Genomic DNA, 16,261 nt, shown 5'->3' with positions numbered 1-16,261 from the left:
AACATAATAAAGCATTTATTCAGACACAGTCAGTCACAGTTTTTTTTACAATTTACACTAATATCAACGACTCTGGTGAGTCTAAAGACACAGACAACTTAGTCTGTTTGCCCAACGTTGGCAAAGGCCTCAACTTAATAATGCTTAATTATACATCAGTTAGTAAACGTCTTTTAGCGTTAATGGAGTTTAGTCAGCTGAAACAGTAGCCTCTGAATATTGTCATAAATTCAAATGTATGTTTGCGGGTCTAATTAATTAAATTCCACGTGACAAAGCCTAATAACAATAAGAGTATTAGGTAGCTCCGAGGTATAGTTAATTGTGTGAATAGTGTGTTGCTGGCAATAATTGTTTGGATTAATTACATTAAGCAGTGCGCATCCGGACGTAACTGCGAATTATTCAGGTTGGTTAAGACTGCGATTGATATTGGAATGGAACTAATCCACTAGACACATGTGGCAATGCTATTATTATAATACAAGATGATATATACAACGTGTAACAGAATTACGAAATAATATTGAAAGATGCATAAGTATGTTTCGTATGGAATCACCCTTAAAAATATTAAATCATTAGAAGCATGTTTATTTTTCCATACAAACGAATTCAACACATCCTAAGTGTTTACTTATGACAATAAGTAAACACTTAGGATGAGGATAAACTCAATATACACATTCTGTGTATTACTGAGCATTGGCTCACTGGTGCACATCCAGCAGTTATCTTAAGGAATTTCAAAATGTCAAGTGTGTTCTTCAGAAGGACTGCAATTCATGGTGGGTCCTTAATTTTTGTACACAATAATATAACTTGTAAGGAGCGAAAAGACATAGTTAGTCTTTCTGTTGAACGCACTGTAGAACTATCTTGTGTGGAGCTGGAGCGATTTATAATAGTGTGTGTATATCGTCCCCCCTCAGGTGATTTTAGCCTTTTTGAGGATGTAATGGAAGATGTGCTTAAGCGATTGTCTGTATCCACAAAAAAAGCAATAGTATGCGGGGATTTTAATGTTGATATTTTACTTAGTAATGCAACTACGACTAGGTTGCTAAACTTATTTAAATGTTTTAATTTAAATTATGCTTTTAGTGAACCTACTAAAATCACAGCAACCTCAGCATCGTGTTTAGATAATATTTTTCTCAACTGTGATATCTTAGGTAAATCGATAATAACCAACTTAAGATCAGATCATTGTGGCCAACAAATTACTGTTTTGAATAATATAAACAAAGATAAACATATCGTCAAGTGTAGGCCGATAACTAAGAGCAAATTGACGCGATTCAAAGGTGAAATATCATCCAAAATTCCTGCCCTTGTCTTTAAGAACGGTCATCCTGACAGCATTTATGGTACGCTCTTTAATATTATAGAAAATGAATTTAACAAAATATTCAATTTCAAACATATAGATTTCAATAAAAAAATAAAGTTTAGCGATTGGGCAACTATTGGCATATACAAAAGTAGAGATAATTTGTATGAGCTCTGTGGTGAAAAACAATATAACCATACTCCAGCTTTCCTACAACACGTAAAAATGTACTCTAAAACGTTTATGAACGTTTGCTTTCATGCTAAGTCGCTATACTTTAAGGATCAAATCATAAAATCGGATAACAAAGTACAAACAACCTGGAAAATTGTTAATAATGAAACTGGGAAAGCTAAATCTCGCAACGTAAACTTTGAATTAATTATTAATGATAATAAAGTTACCGCTGACAGTGAGGTTGCAAGTACCTTTGAAAACTTTTTTCAGAGTATTCCTATTTTGTTGACTGATTCACTTAATTCTTCACCTACTGCAGCTCAGAGTTTATTGAGGAACAACGTTAATGAGTGCAACGTTTTATTTAATTTTAAACATATATCTGCATATGATATAATAAAGAATTTTAAGTTGTTGAAACAGAAAAAAACCGGTGATTTATGGGGTATGTCTGTAATGGTAATATCTAACATTATAGACGTTATTGCCCCTTACTTAGCCATACTTTTTAATGAATGTGTTGATAGAGGTACTTTTCCAAATTTAATGAAACATAGTAAACTTATACCTCTATTTAAATCTGGCAATAAAAACGACATTAACAATTACAGACCCATTTCAATCTTACCAGCTCTTAGTAAGGTCTTTGAAAAAATTATATTAAATCAACTTTTGAATCACATCAATGTAAATAACTTACTACATCCGGAGCAGTACGGTTTTACTAAAGGTCGTAGCACCACGGATGCAGGCGCTAAACTTTTAAAACATGTGTACGATGCCTGGGAACGTTCGCAGAATGCCATTGGTGTTTTTTGTGATCTATCCAAAGCATTCGATTGTGTCGATCATAAAACCTTGCTTCTTAAACTAGCCCATTATGGTATCAAAAACGTTGCACTAAATTTGGTTGCCTCTTATCTCAGTGACAGAACCCAAAGGGTTTGCATAAAAGACATTAAGTCGCAGGGGTCGGCTACGTCAATGGGTGTCCCACAGGGTTCAATCTTGGGTCCTTTCTATTTTTGGTGTATATAAATGATCTACCACACCATGTCAGTGAAACCTGTGACATTGTACTGTTTGCTGATCTAATTTTTAAAACTGATAGAGGTAGAGACAACTCTGACGATGTAAGCCGTGCTATGTCGCATGTGTCGCACTGGTTTACTGTCAATAATTTACTTTTAAATGCAAAAAAAATGTGTGTGGAATTTATTTTACCAAATGTAAAGAAAGTTAATAAAAATATAATAATAAATGGAGAATCACTAAAAATGGAAGATTCCACAGTTTTTCTGGGCATGACCTTGGATTGTAAGCTTCAGTGGGGTACCCATATAGATACACTAGCAGGTAAACTAAGCTCGGCTGCCTACGCCGTCAGGAAAATTAGACAGATTACTGACGTAGAAACAGCAAGACTTGTTTACTTCGCGTACTTTCATAGTGTGATGTCTTACGGGATCTTATTATGGGGCAAAGCTGCTGATATTGAAACTATATTCATATTGCAGAAAAGAGCTGTACGGTCAATATATAAACTTAAATCACGTGAATCCCTCCGTGAAAAATTTAAAGAAATTGGTATACTTACGGTAGCCTCACAATACATTTATAACAATATAGTATTTGTAAGACAACATATTAGTCTTTATAAACAAAAAGTGGATATAAACAGTCGACTTACAAGAAATGGTCATAAATTAGTGACATCTGCATATCGTCTGCGAAAGGTGCAGAAGTCATTTGTGGGATTGAGTATACGCTTTTATAATATGATTCCTAAGGTAATTTTGGACCTACCAATCCATAAGTTTAAAGAATGTGTTAAAACACATTTATTACAGCGAGGTTATTATACAATTGATGAGTTTCTTAATGACAAGGTTGCTTGGAAGCATCCGGCTCCGCTTTCATCTCTCACAAGATAGAAAAATGAATGTTAAAATATAAAATGTAAATTTTTGATGTTGGAAAAGAGCAACTGCTGAGTTTCTTGCCGGCTTCTTCTCGGTAGAATCTGCCTTCCGAACCGGTGGTAGAGTCACTACACACGGACAGACTTGACGTTTCAAAAGTGCTTGTATTAGGCCTACTTGAAATAAATGAATTTTGAATTTTGAATTTTGAATTTTTGAATTTTGACAACCTTATTAAAGATCAGCACGCGCATAGTACCTAAACTACGCGAAACGTACCTAATAAACTGACAGGAGACACCTCTAAAGCCTGTGAAGTATTATTTCAGTCTTTATTTACACGTTTTGTAGTAACTAAAGGTGTACTTAACCGTTGCTCAGATAAAATTAATTGTTTGAAGGTTCGAGTACCTACGCGATTTGTTTCAACCGTTTATTCATACAGTGCGACAGCGACCCTGCTTTCTGAGTCCAGTGTAGGTTCTGTATTTGAATACGTAGGAGTATCTCTACTTGTTCAGAAATGAGCAGATCCGTGGAAGAACTAGAGTTACCGACATAGCTCAGTGAGTACCGAAGTTGAAGTGGCAATGGGCAGGGCACATAGCTCGGAGAACCGATGGACGTTGGGGTCTTAAGGCGCTGGAATGGCGACCCCGCACCGGTAAGCGCAACGTAGGTCAGCCCCCAACGAGGTGGACCTATGACATCAGGCGATTACTGGGAGCTGCTGGAGGCCAGCGGCCCAGATTGTGGAACTCCCTACAAAAGACCTATGTCCAGCAGTGGTCGTTAATTGGTTGAAAGATGATGATTATGATGATTAAAATGCGACATTTTGTTTGTACGGCCTTCCTTTACGCCCTAATTAATCTACCAATCAACTAAATTTTGGCCATAGAGTTAGTTGAAAGGACGGAGAGTAGCATAGGATATTTTTTATTCAGGAGAAGAAACGGTCTAGACAGATTTATAAAAACCGTAAAAAACGCTCTCGTTCTTGTTCGCGTTTTGAGTAGTTAGAGAATAATTATAAAATAATAAGCAAACTAAATAGTGCTAGTGTTGTGTTTTTGTTAGCCGCAAAAATTCATTTTGTCGTAGTTCTGAAGAATCCTTTCGATCTGAGTAGAGACATGGACTCGTACAAAGAAGGTGGTGCACCGGCTCAAAGTGGCTCAGCGGGCAATGGAAAGAGCGATGTTAGGTTTGTCTTTATTAGATAGGATTCCCAACGTAGAGATCAGAAACCGAACTGGAATCACTGACATCGTTCAAAGAGCAGCGGCCCTGAAATGGAACTGGGAGAGTCACATATGTCGAAGGGAGGACGGGCGATGGAGCCGAGTGATTCTGGATTGGCAACCGCGCACTGGACACAGAAGCATCGGCCGTCCACCAGGTCGATGGAGGGATGATATTGTAAAAGCAGTAGAACTGGATGCAGCTAACCAGCAATAGACCGAGATGGCGTGCAAATGAAGAGGCCTTAGTCCAGCAGTGGACTGAGATAGGCTGATGATGATGATGTTTCAATCTGAAGAAGTACTAACTAAGGAACTAAGGTACTAAGGAATAGCGGAGAGAAAATCTTTCTTCACCTTTGCATAATATCACCAAATCAATATGCAGTAGAGGCAGTAGGTATTGCGAACGCCCGTGTTTCACAATAAACACCACTAAGGGCGGGTTAACAAGATTAGCATATTGATTGTTTTCAGACGCGTCCAGACTTGCCCGATGCCCTCAGTCCAGCGCAGAAGTCTTGTTGGCAACTCAAATGAAACTTCTGAGGAGTTAGCCGAAGGAGAACACTATTGGAAATGTACTTGTTATTAAAATGCGTCTCGTTATATCTGTACTTCTATACTATACTTTAATATTATAAAGTGGAAGCATTTGTTTAGTTGTTATCGATAAACTATGAAACCACTGAACGAGTTTAATTTTAATTTCACCATTGGAAAGCTTTTATATCTAGAAATAACATAATTACTATATATTTTTATATTTATATTTATATATCGTTACTTTATGTATAAAAAATATATATTAACTAGTCGTTTTGGTTATAATTTAGATTTCAGCAAGAAATAATGTTATTTGTAAAACAAATTGTATATTCAACTAGGTATAGTCATTGCTTCACATATTTTGGATTAAGTGATCCCATATTAGTTGACAGTACCCCAAAAAATTATTTAATTTCTGTCTGCCAGTTCGTTTACGCTGGCTTATTTTTGGAAAGCCTGGATCGTAACTTCCTGCGGCAGTTACGGTTCAGTCTTTCCAGAAGATTTCACACGGAGTACTTTGTATTTCTGAAATCTACTACTAAGGGTTTGAAGTAGGTTTTGTAAGAATGTATGTGAGTCCCAAATTGTCCAAAGTTAGGAGCAATTTGGTTGTTGCCGGTAAATACAGGTAAGCCTCTTTTAGATAAATACAAGGAACACTGCAGGATGTTGTCCCTGCATGCCGTGGGCGATGGTACTCTACTTTAAATCAGGTGAGGCATCTGCATCGTCCGTCAATTCCGAAAAATCAAAAGATAATCCAACGATGTCGAAAATAACTATTGGTGCCAGTGGAACTGTATCGATTTACAAATTGTGACAGAAATAGTCCGCGCATTTATTATTAAACCAAACAACAAAGATCACAGGTGTCTTCGCAGGCTTTATGTACATCACAGAACCCTTAGGATGCTGCGAACTTTTTCCCATCCAGTTAATAACCGTCTCATTCCATCAAAATGATGAAATGAAAATGGGGGGGGGGGGGGGTTTCATGCTTCAGTATTAATAGTGTACAAGAAACAATTTATGTACTTTTTTTATGGAGAACTCTAACGCATGCAGGTTTCTTCACGACGTTTTCCTTTACCATTGAAATAACTTTAATTGCTTAAAACGCACATAACTGAGAAAAGTTGAAGTGCGTGCTGGGATTCGAACACGACCCCAGAAAGTGTAGCCGAAGTCCTCTCCACTGGGCTATCACCGCTTTACCAAGTTTTTTAATCATCAGCACATCTTAATCTCGATATGATATACAAATTTGTATTTAATGTAAACATCAAGAACGCCATCTATTGATTGATTATATGGGGCATATTTGAATAAAGAAATGTTTGACTTTGACTCTGGATTTGCCATAAACAACAACAACAACAACAATGAACTGAGAACATCAGGTGCGCTCTCAATACCAATTTTCATCATCCACCCTTTAGGATAATCCTTAAGTTACCCCATTCCCTCCCATAAATAATAGCATCGCTCCATCAAAATGCAGACTGGGGTTATTTTTGAAGCGCGTTAAGCGCCATTATATCTTCAGTGTCATTTTAAGTGCCATCTATTAGAAGTCGCTTCTCTAATGGAGGCGTCATCTTACCATCTCAAATAACGTTATCGGATTATTTTCTATGTCAATCTCAGAAAGATTTTCACGATCAATAATTGCAGGTACCATAGTAAAATGTTAATAGGAGATAAAATTTTATCTTTTTGACGTTACTATTTGAGTTATTTATTATTATTATTATCATCCACCAATCCGCACAGGGCCAGCTTGGTGAATTCCTTGTCACTGTGGAAGGAGACCCTGGCATGGGCAGGAGACAATTATCTCCCCCGGGAAAGGATACAAATTTATCTTCTCCCACAGCGTTATGAACTTTCAGAGCATTGGCGTACAAGTGGAAATATGGTTCAAATCTATACTTAAAATAAAATTGAAAATTTTGACCGGGGGATGCTTTATAATTGATACTGAGTCCAAAACAGATTTTTATTTATTTTTTGTCTGTCTGTCTGTCTGTCCGGGCATCACGTGAAAACTACTGAACGGATTTAAATAAAATTTAGTATAGTGGTAGCTGATATACCGAGTCAACATATAAGATACTTCTTATCCCGATAAACAATAAGTTTCCTCCGGGAAATGGGATATAAATTTTTATCAATTTTACTTCATAGCTCCGTTAAATTTGAACCGATTTTAATAATTCTTTTTTTATTTGAAGGTGCATACTATCAAGCATATATCGTCTTATTTAAATGAGGATCTGATAAAATTGGTCAGAGATAAAGGACATAACTCTTTATAAATAACAGCCGCAAGGCATATGGGACGACGATCGAATGCTTGTGTATCATCTTACTAATATTATAAAGGCGAAAGTTTGTAAGTATGGATGGATGTATGTATGTATGTATGTATCAACTAAAATAATGACAACTTACTAACTCAGTATACCACGTGAAATAATTGAGGGCACATAGCTGGCCACGATGATTATGATGTTAGTATCAGATCTATTCTCGCTTTTTGATTGACTCATACGCAGACGAAGTCGCGAGGGTCCACTAGTAATATATATGTGTATAATAATAATAAACGGGGGAATATAAAATAATAAGCTTTCGCTTGATTGTTGGATCAAGGGTCGTATACAGAGGGCAGTAGTCCTTGAAACGGCGCTTATTGTGAGGAGGTTCCTCACTCTGGAGCCCTGACCGCGGGTTGCTTGGGCATTCAAAAGCCCCGCAAGCGGAGGGTGGGTGTTTTTTTTTATAAATTTTTAGGAAACTAAGTTTGATTTGAGTTTATGTAAAGCTATCTTGGCTATATAATATTTTTCAATATTAAGCTACATACATTTATTCGTCACACGAGAGATATGCCACCTTTAAACTCGTCTGCTTAATATCCATTGACCATAAACAATAGCCCGGATTCCAGTCTTACACTGTCTGAACGTACCCCTACATGCAAGTCATAATTCAGCCGTGAAGTGCAATTAGCGGGTTAGGTGATAACCGTCTGCCTCGTACGTCAGACACTACGAATTAAATCTTTGTTGGTACCAGATGAATAAGCAGTTAGAACTGAAGAATTATTGCTATATGCGAAGCGATTTGTTTCTGAGACTATGAAATAATTCGCATTGCAAATGACAATAATTCTGGCAACACTACATCTGAACGTCTTTAGCTTGTTTGTTAAAATACGAAACTCTAAAGCGGTTGGCTCAGTTTTCTTTTAAAATTGGTAAATTTTAAAAATATGTGGCGTCGGCCATCTTGTACTGATATTTATTGTACATAACTAAAAACACTAGTTGACCTTTCAAACGGAGAAAACCAAATCAAAATCGGTTCATCCTTTCGGAAAATACCGTGGTACCGACGAACACATACACACACAAGCAAACACACACGCAACACACACACACACACCCTCGTCAAATATATAACACATCGTCGTTTTTGCGTTGGGGGTTTAAAATCAACATGATGAGTTGCTTTTAAGTTGCTAATAATATGTAGAAAGATTGAATTCTGTGAATAATATAGCTACTACGTGAATAATAAATAGTGACTAAGATAAATAGAAAGCCAATCAAGTAAAATGAGAAGCAAAAGCCATCATAAATAAAGGCTAAGACCTAAGAAGATAAACGCTAAGCTTTACACGAGGCGCGTTAAACACCCTTACTTTAAGATTTGCATGCTCGCAAACATTTAGTCGCTTTCGCGCACGGAAAATTTACACAGTTATAACAGAATGGACCTTATTTCGATCACTTTAGAGTGGCAAATTCTAAAATACAGATTGTGACTTACAATGTTCTTTTTTTCAACAACAAGCTTTTTTTAAGTTTCACCTGGTTTTAAGTGTTGATACAGTGAGTGAAGGTGTTAGTGCGCTAACCTGCTAGAAGTATGATACCTCTCAAGGGAGTTCGTCCTTACAAAAGCACTAATGAACGAATTTGAGATTTAAATAATATGGTAGAAGTTTCCGTTTACTCCGACGTTTCAGTGTTTCGATACTCGAAAAGGACTTTACGATTGCGAGTGTACAAATCTTGTTCTAAAGGTATCGAGGAGTCATTTACGCAAATCAATCTCTGTACGCAAATCCTGTACTTTTGATTTTTATTTAACAAACATTGTGTCAAAAGCCTGGGCTGAAGAGCTGTAAGCAAATTTGAGCTTTAATACTAATATCCATTTCAATCTGATGTTCAAGTATTCTTGAACATCAGATTGAAATGGATATTAGTAAACGAAATATCGTTACTCGTAAACGACTACTCGATCGCGAGAGAGCACATCTTGTACTACGGCCACAGAACATTACACGGCTGCTAGAGTACTAGATGCAGACAATGCAGCCGTATCTAACCGTAACCATTGTACTAACAGGTGTTCCATTCCCCCATCTCACCGCATAAACAATATCGAACAAAGCGCCCGCAACAATAAGTAACACACACAATATATATATGCTTATGCAACTAAAACATAGAATCCCATATGTATAACCGAGAGCTGTAGCTGATCGTAGACCGCTGCAAGATTGAGAGCCGCAAGAGAGATGTAACAGCAATAAAAGTCAAAAGAGAGAATTGCATCTGTTTCATCGATGTTATATATGAATGCTTCGTAAACTATTCTTGTATTGTTACGTGGAAGTGGGTAATCAGTGTAAGGAAAAGACTCCAGATTTAATTTCCGATTTCGTCTCAACGGCAAGTTGCATTTTCTTAATAGGCTCAGGCTTTATATTTTAAGGTAAATTGGTTTACTGATCACTACGCGCGATTCCAGTATTCAAATATTCTGTACGTCGAAAATAAATTGAAGGAAAATAATAGAGTCCATATTCATATACCAAGAAAGAAATAGCAACAGTGCCTGCGTTCTTTACATTTTGTTCACTGTGTACTCTAAAAAATTTTCTCTGATCGTTATATATTTTATAATAATGTCAAATAATAGTGATAATTCCACTGGCTAAGGCTCTTGCAGCAGTGTGCGATACATTTTTCCGTACAATCAATTGAAATCTACCCGCGCGTACTTCCTCAATACGGTATTGTATCCAACAAAGGTAGGCCTTTATTATTGCAAAACAAACTCTAAACTAATAATAAAAGGTACATTATTCATTGAAGATTTTAGTGTATTCATGCCATTATAGCAATTGGTTCTAAATAACTCGTATCATATAATATTTGCTGACGACCTTTTGCTGCCATATTAATTTTATCTATTGTTCAGGCCTACTTGCTGTAAGGGATTTTAAAATCTGACAAACAATTTAAGATATCATTCGATCGTTTATAAAAAATAGATGAATTTTTGTTGCTTGTTGCTTTATTGCTGAGCTTGGTTGGATGCATTTTATATATCTACTTGAGTAGTGAGTATACAACGATAGCCTAGTGGTTAATATTTCAGCTTTCCATTCAGACCGAGATCGATTCCCGGGGCGCAACTCTCGTTATGTTACGTGTACACCTTATGTTACGTGATACTCCGAGCATAGCTCTTTCAATCGCCCGCTGAGTGAGTCTAAGCCTTCTTATGAGGCCTATAGTTAGAAAGAGGATTATTGTCCAGCATTGATGATAAATTTAATCCCCCATGGATGTCTGCTAAGAATCAAATGAAATAAATGGCAAATAAAGGTTGATAATGCAAATAAATGATTAATTATAAAGTGTAAAAAGTGGTCTAGCATCTCGCCGCACCGGCGGTGTTTGCATAAACGCCATTTTTCGGAGCCCCTAACGATGCAATATTTTGTGCATTCCAAATTGCGGCTTTATCGGCTGACGCGATCAAATGCAAAGCTGTGATTTATTGGATGGTCGTATTTTCTTCACACAGACAGTCTTCCAACAATTTACGTGCTATTAACTGCCCCGTTGGTTGGTTGGCGTGTTTGACTAAGGATCACAAAGTTCCGGGTTTATACACTTACTTAAAAAACATACGAATTGAAAGCAAAAATAAACTTTGTAGTAATCATCTTCATCATCAAAATAAATTCGTTTCCGGCCTACAACAGACAAAGAGTCTCCTCACAGAATGAGAAAGGTTTAGTTTTCACGAATGTTATATTGGATAGAAGCAAGCAATGAACATATTCATTGTAAAGTCAACATCTCCTGAGGATGCTCCGGTTTCGGAGCGAAACGTGCGCATTGCCGAAGATCTGTTTGGTGTGGAGTATTAGGATTGATGAAATTATAAATTACACCATACAGATTCTCCTTTTCGCGGACTATAGCAATTAGCAATTAAGCTCAATTTTCATAATATTCACGAATGTTAAAATGCGAATGCTTTTTAGGACAGAACTCTCAGGTCTGATGTTTTTCTGAACGGTTAAAACAATTGCCGTTTAATATCTCAAATTAAAAAAGATAGATCGAACGAAAGGGTAACTGAGGTTAAAATCTCTAGGTTATCCCACCCAGTCTATGTCTGTGATCAACTTTTGCGATCCATATATTTTGGTGTTTACCTTTTCCTTTGTTTACGATTTCTGAAATTATTGTACATCTTCCGCCTAGCTGTCAAGTTCTTTGTCCGCGTTTACTACGGTTTACAGTTACAAATCCAGTGGGAGCCATTCGTTTTAGAAACTATGCCAAAAATCAAGTCGGTAGGTTGCTTGGTTAGAGCGTAAAGTAAGGGCAATCTAACAAATAATCAAAAAGACTCACTTTCGCTTTTATAATATTAGGAAGGATTACTTCAGATACAGTTCCATCCAAACGAAAATACACGATCAAGTACGATATCCTCCGCCGTTTTCACGCCGAATTGATGTCTCCTAACATCATTAACATAAAGGAAGTTGAAAAAGGCTTATTCTTATTTTTCCGTCTCATTAAGCGTCGAGACGCGCTGTTAGTCTCGCTAAAGTGCAAGATCCTTTGCAAACGAGAACTCGAGAAGCGTTCCTTTGAACATTTCTTTCTTATGTGAACGTATGAAACTTCACGCGATACTTTCTTGCTTAATGTTCTGAGTAATTTATTTATTCACCAGCGTTTCCTAATATTGCGGTCTTTAGAAATTCCGTTGTATTTGGAACTCACTACAAAAGACGACGTCCATTGGTTGACATGATAAAAAAAAAAAAACAAAAAAAAAACGTTTAAATCGTTGCTCACATAGTAAAGGATACCTATATGTTGTGGACACCTTCTAGTAAGCATCAAATACAGAAGAAAATTTAAGAAGCGTTTGAGCAATGTTTATGTGTCTGTTTGTGCGTGTGTGTGTGTCTGTGGGTGGTGCGGGCGAGTATGTGTGTTTGTGTGTGCAAGTTATTGAGTGACGTAAGTCTACACACGTTATGTTTGCAATAGAAATAAATTAAAGAAGCGTCGCAGTTTATTCATAGGTTAGTGTCTTCAGCCAGGCTGTCAAAGTTTTGTCACATTTTTTTGCACAAATAATTTTTTTGTTAATTTTGTTATATTTACATAGGCTATAATATTTCTCAACGGCCTACAGCCTATCAAATACAGAAAGATTTGTCGAATCTGACAGATAGTTCTCAAGATAAGCACGTTCATTTTTTTAAACTATATGGTAAGTGGTATGCAACATTAAGCGTTCCAAATACCACTCCTACGTAACGAATATTATTGGCTTAAGGCTATTTTTAAAGAGATACTTCCTGGTATTAAATCACTCAACCAAAAGAGTATGGTTTACAGTAAATAACAACAAAGAAGAAATATGCGAGAGCACGGAGTTATATCCAGTCTTAATCCATGAAATTTAATTTCCAAACCGCGTTCGCGACTCCCCTATCCGCAATCAATCATGTCGGGATCAATGGCGAAGTCTATATCTAAATAAAGTATTAAAAACCCATTATGATGGAAACTTTCATGAAACTCCATAGCTACTTTCTTGTGCTTCCCTCACAAAGTTACGCTGTCTCCCGTTTTCAGCACGAGTTTTCGAGCAGTCTTTCTCTCGGTCAAATTACAGGACCAATAGGTCGCAAAATAATGTCATCGAATAAATTTCAACTTTACCTACACCTGTAGCTCAGCTCAGTTCAATACATAAATTAATTTGAGTAATTAAAGTAAGCGTATATAATTGATATTTTTAAAGTATCACGCCGAAATATTATCTGCTAAATAATGCTAAAATCGTGGAAATAGAATAATGTGTTTACGGTGACCTTTCTCCAACATGAAGTATAATTATACAAGTTAGTAGAAGTGCAAAAAGTAGCACAGAGGACGCAGCTGCCCTTTCTCCGTTATATTACTTTACTTGTACATGTACCTACCTATATAAATAAATAAATTAAATTAAAAAAAAATCTCAGTCTCCTCGTAAGACGAGCGTGGGAAGGGAAGCTGTATCGAAAATTGTATTCTGATTTGCCATCATTAAAAAGCATCATTATTATTAAACGGATGAAAAAAAACGTGTTTTTAACCTTTCCTATGGTTTTTAATTCAAACTAGGGTTTAACGAACGAACACAAAAACTTCTTCCCTTTTAAATATCGATTTCATTGCAGTGTGTTCAAACACCAAGATATTTCGTATCAAACGTAATTGTACCATTATGTCTTCTCCTAAGCATGTTGCTCGGCAGTTCCCCTACACGTTCTTGATATAAAGCTAAGCGCGTAAATACACAAAAACCTTTGAGCAGAAGTAACGACTCGAGTTTGTGTATTGAAAATTTATTCTCAGTACGCGGTTTGATGGTTAGTTATGATACAGTTCTGCTGACAGCATACCACTTTACCTTGATCTTTTACTACCAAAAACATTCGTAACATTTATTTAGTGATGTAAGAGGTGTAAAAGGGCGGGGGCTCGATATAAAATGGTGAGACTTAAAGGACGTGTCGCAAAAGAGCATTGAGAAATATGTATTGTGCGAGTTATTTTTTTTTGTTGCTTATAAACAAGAGTTTGTTTTTATCCCTTTGTCAAAATAAATTCACTATGCGGCAAAAGTTTAAGTTTCAGAGATTAGCACGTTCCAACCAACTCTTCAGCGTCATAATATTGTGTCTACAGATGTCTTAATGATGTACGGATGTTTTTCCGGCTAACTTTATTGTGGGCTCTTTTGGACCAAGTTGCGTTTGGAACCCTCCTAGCTTTACTTACAAGTTAACGAATGTAGTTATTACCGTCACCTGACAATAATGTAAACTTATATACTATATAAATGCTTCATAAATCCCTGTGTGACTAAATGAATAAAGAATTTTTGAATTTGAATGGATTTCAATGAATTTAGGCATCATAAAGCCATTTCGGAGTTACACATAATTATTTTACCTAAAGGTATGTTAATTTTTATGAAAAGTAAGATTAATATTTTTGGCTTTACTTCCTCGGTTTTCTAGTAAATGCAGTCGCGGGTTACAGCTAGGATGAATTTTAAGTTTCAGAGCACCAGTACAGTTTATGATTATAGCTGTTCTGAAGATAGTATGGAATTTGTAACTTTTAAGAAGCGGTTGAACTTTTTTGCTATGTAAAACTATGTTTTTAAAAGTCAGCGGTCTAAAGTTTTCCAATATTTTAGATTGATAATGGCACTAGGATGGTGATACTGCAAAATTCATAACACTTTTTTAACACAGTTTTATTAGCTTTAAGCCTCTTGAGCTTGTGATATGACAAGGTTGCTTGGAAGCATCCAGCTCCGCTTTCAGCTCTCACAAGATAGAAAAATGAATGTTAAAATGTAAAATGTAAATTGTTGATGTTGGAAAAGAGCAACTGCTGAGTTTCTTGCCGGCTTCTTCTCGTTAGAATCTGCCTTCCGAACCGGTGGTAGAGTCAATACAAACCGACAGACTTGACGTTCCAAAAGTGCTTATTTTAGGCCTACTTAAAATAAATGAATTTTGAATTTGAATTTTTTTGAATTTTATATTATGTTACGTATGACGTGCTGTGTGGAACTACACAGCACGTCACCACCTACAACACAATACACTCCAATACCCGCAGCAAAAAAGGAGGAAGCAAGCGCAGCATCATCAAGCTAAGCCAATATTAATTACGACCCGGTCTGGACGCATCAGCAAGCCTTCGGTACGTTTTCACTAGAGGGAAAGTCATGTAGCTGCTTGCCAGCTACCCATACTCACATTTACCGGATTACCGTTACCAGAATACCAGAATACCTGAATACCAGAATACCTTGTCAGATTACCGTACCAGGATAATGAGAAAACAGGGAGTGTAATAACCTTAAATAGACTAACATTTATGAAACTTAGCACATATATAGCTTGCAACATGGAGAAGGCCATAGAATTCCTTTTTATCCCGGAAAACTACCCTAGTTACGTTCCAGGAAATTTAAAAATAACCTTTACTACATATTATGTAAGTCTGCACCGTCAACCTATTCATAATTGAAAAACGTTGCATAAAGTCAGCATGCATCTTGGACATGGATATACTGTTTATCATGAGTTATTAAAAGAAAGGAATACAACGCGAACAAAGCCGCGGGCAACATCTATTTTTTTAAGTACAACAAATTCTAAATCTAATAGGTACATTACATGTAACTTCTACGCTATAAATAGTTGAAGTGTCCTTATGAAAAATATAGCATTTGCTTGGTTGCTGTAGTTGCGGAAAAACTTTGAAATCTCAAAGGAAATCAGAAATTAAACCGTTAAAGTTATGGTCTAGAAGGAGTTTGTAAATCAAAAACAGAATTTTTTGTAGTAGAGTCCACCAATCCGCACTGGGCCAGCGTAGTGGACTACGGCCTTAACCCCTTCTCGTTGTGGGAGGAGACTCGTACCCCGTAGTGGGCTGGTAATGGGTGGATATGATGATTCATTTTCATATTTCATTTATTTAGAACGTATGATGTGTAGAAAATTACAAGGAACTTTCCTTGCTATTTATAAGTGAACCGAATGGTAATTAAGTAATACTTAGCGATTTTTACATTAAACTTGGCACCGATTAAAAAACTGCGTCTCGTCTCTTGAATGT

General features: G+C 36.5%; 1 protein-coding gene across 1 annotated transcript in view; it reads right to left on the bottom strand.

Annotated features, from left to right (window-relative positions):
* Positions 1-16,261, bottom strand: part of LOC120631417 (uncharacterized protein CG43867) — a 471,170-nt gene that overhangs the window by 209,348 nt on the left and 245,561 nt on the right. The gene's annotated exons all lie outside the window — the stretch shown is intronic.

Source organism: Pararge aegeria, chromosome 18 (genome assembly GCF_905163445.1).
Source record: "Pararge aegeria chromosome 18, ilParAegt1.1, whole genome shotgun sequence".
Classification (NCBI taxonomy): Eukaryota; Metazoa; Arthropoda; class Insecta; order Lepidoptera; family Nymphalidae; genus Pararge; species Pararge aegeria.
This window is presented reverse-complemented; position numbering and strand designations above follow the sequence as displayed.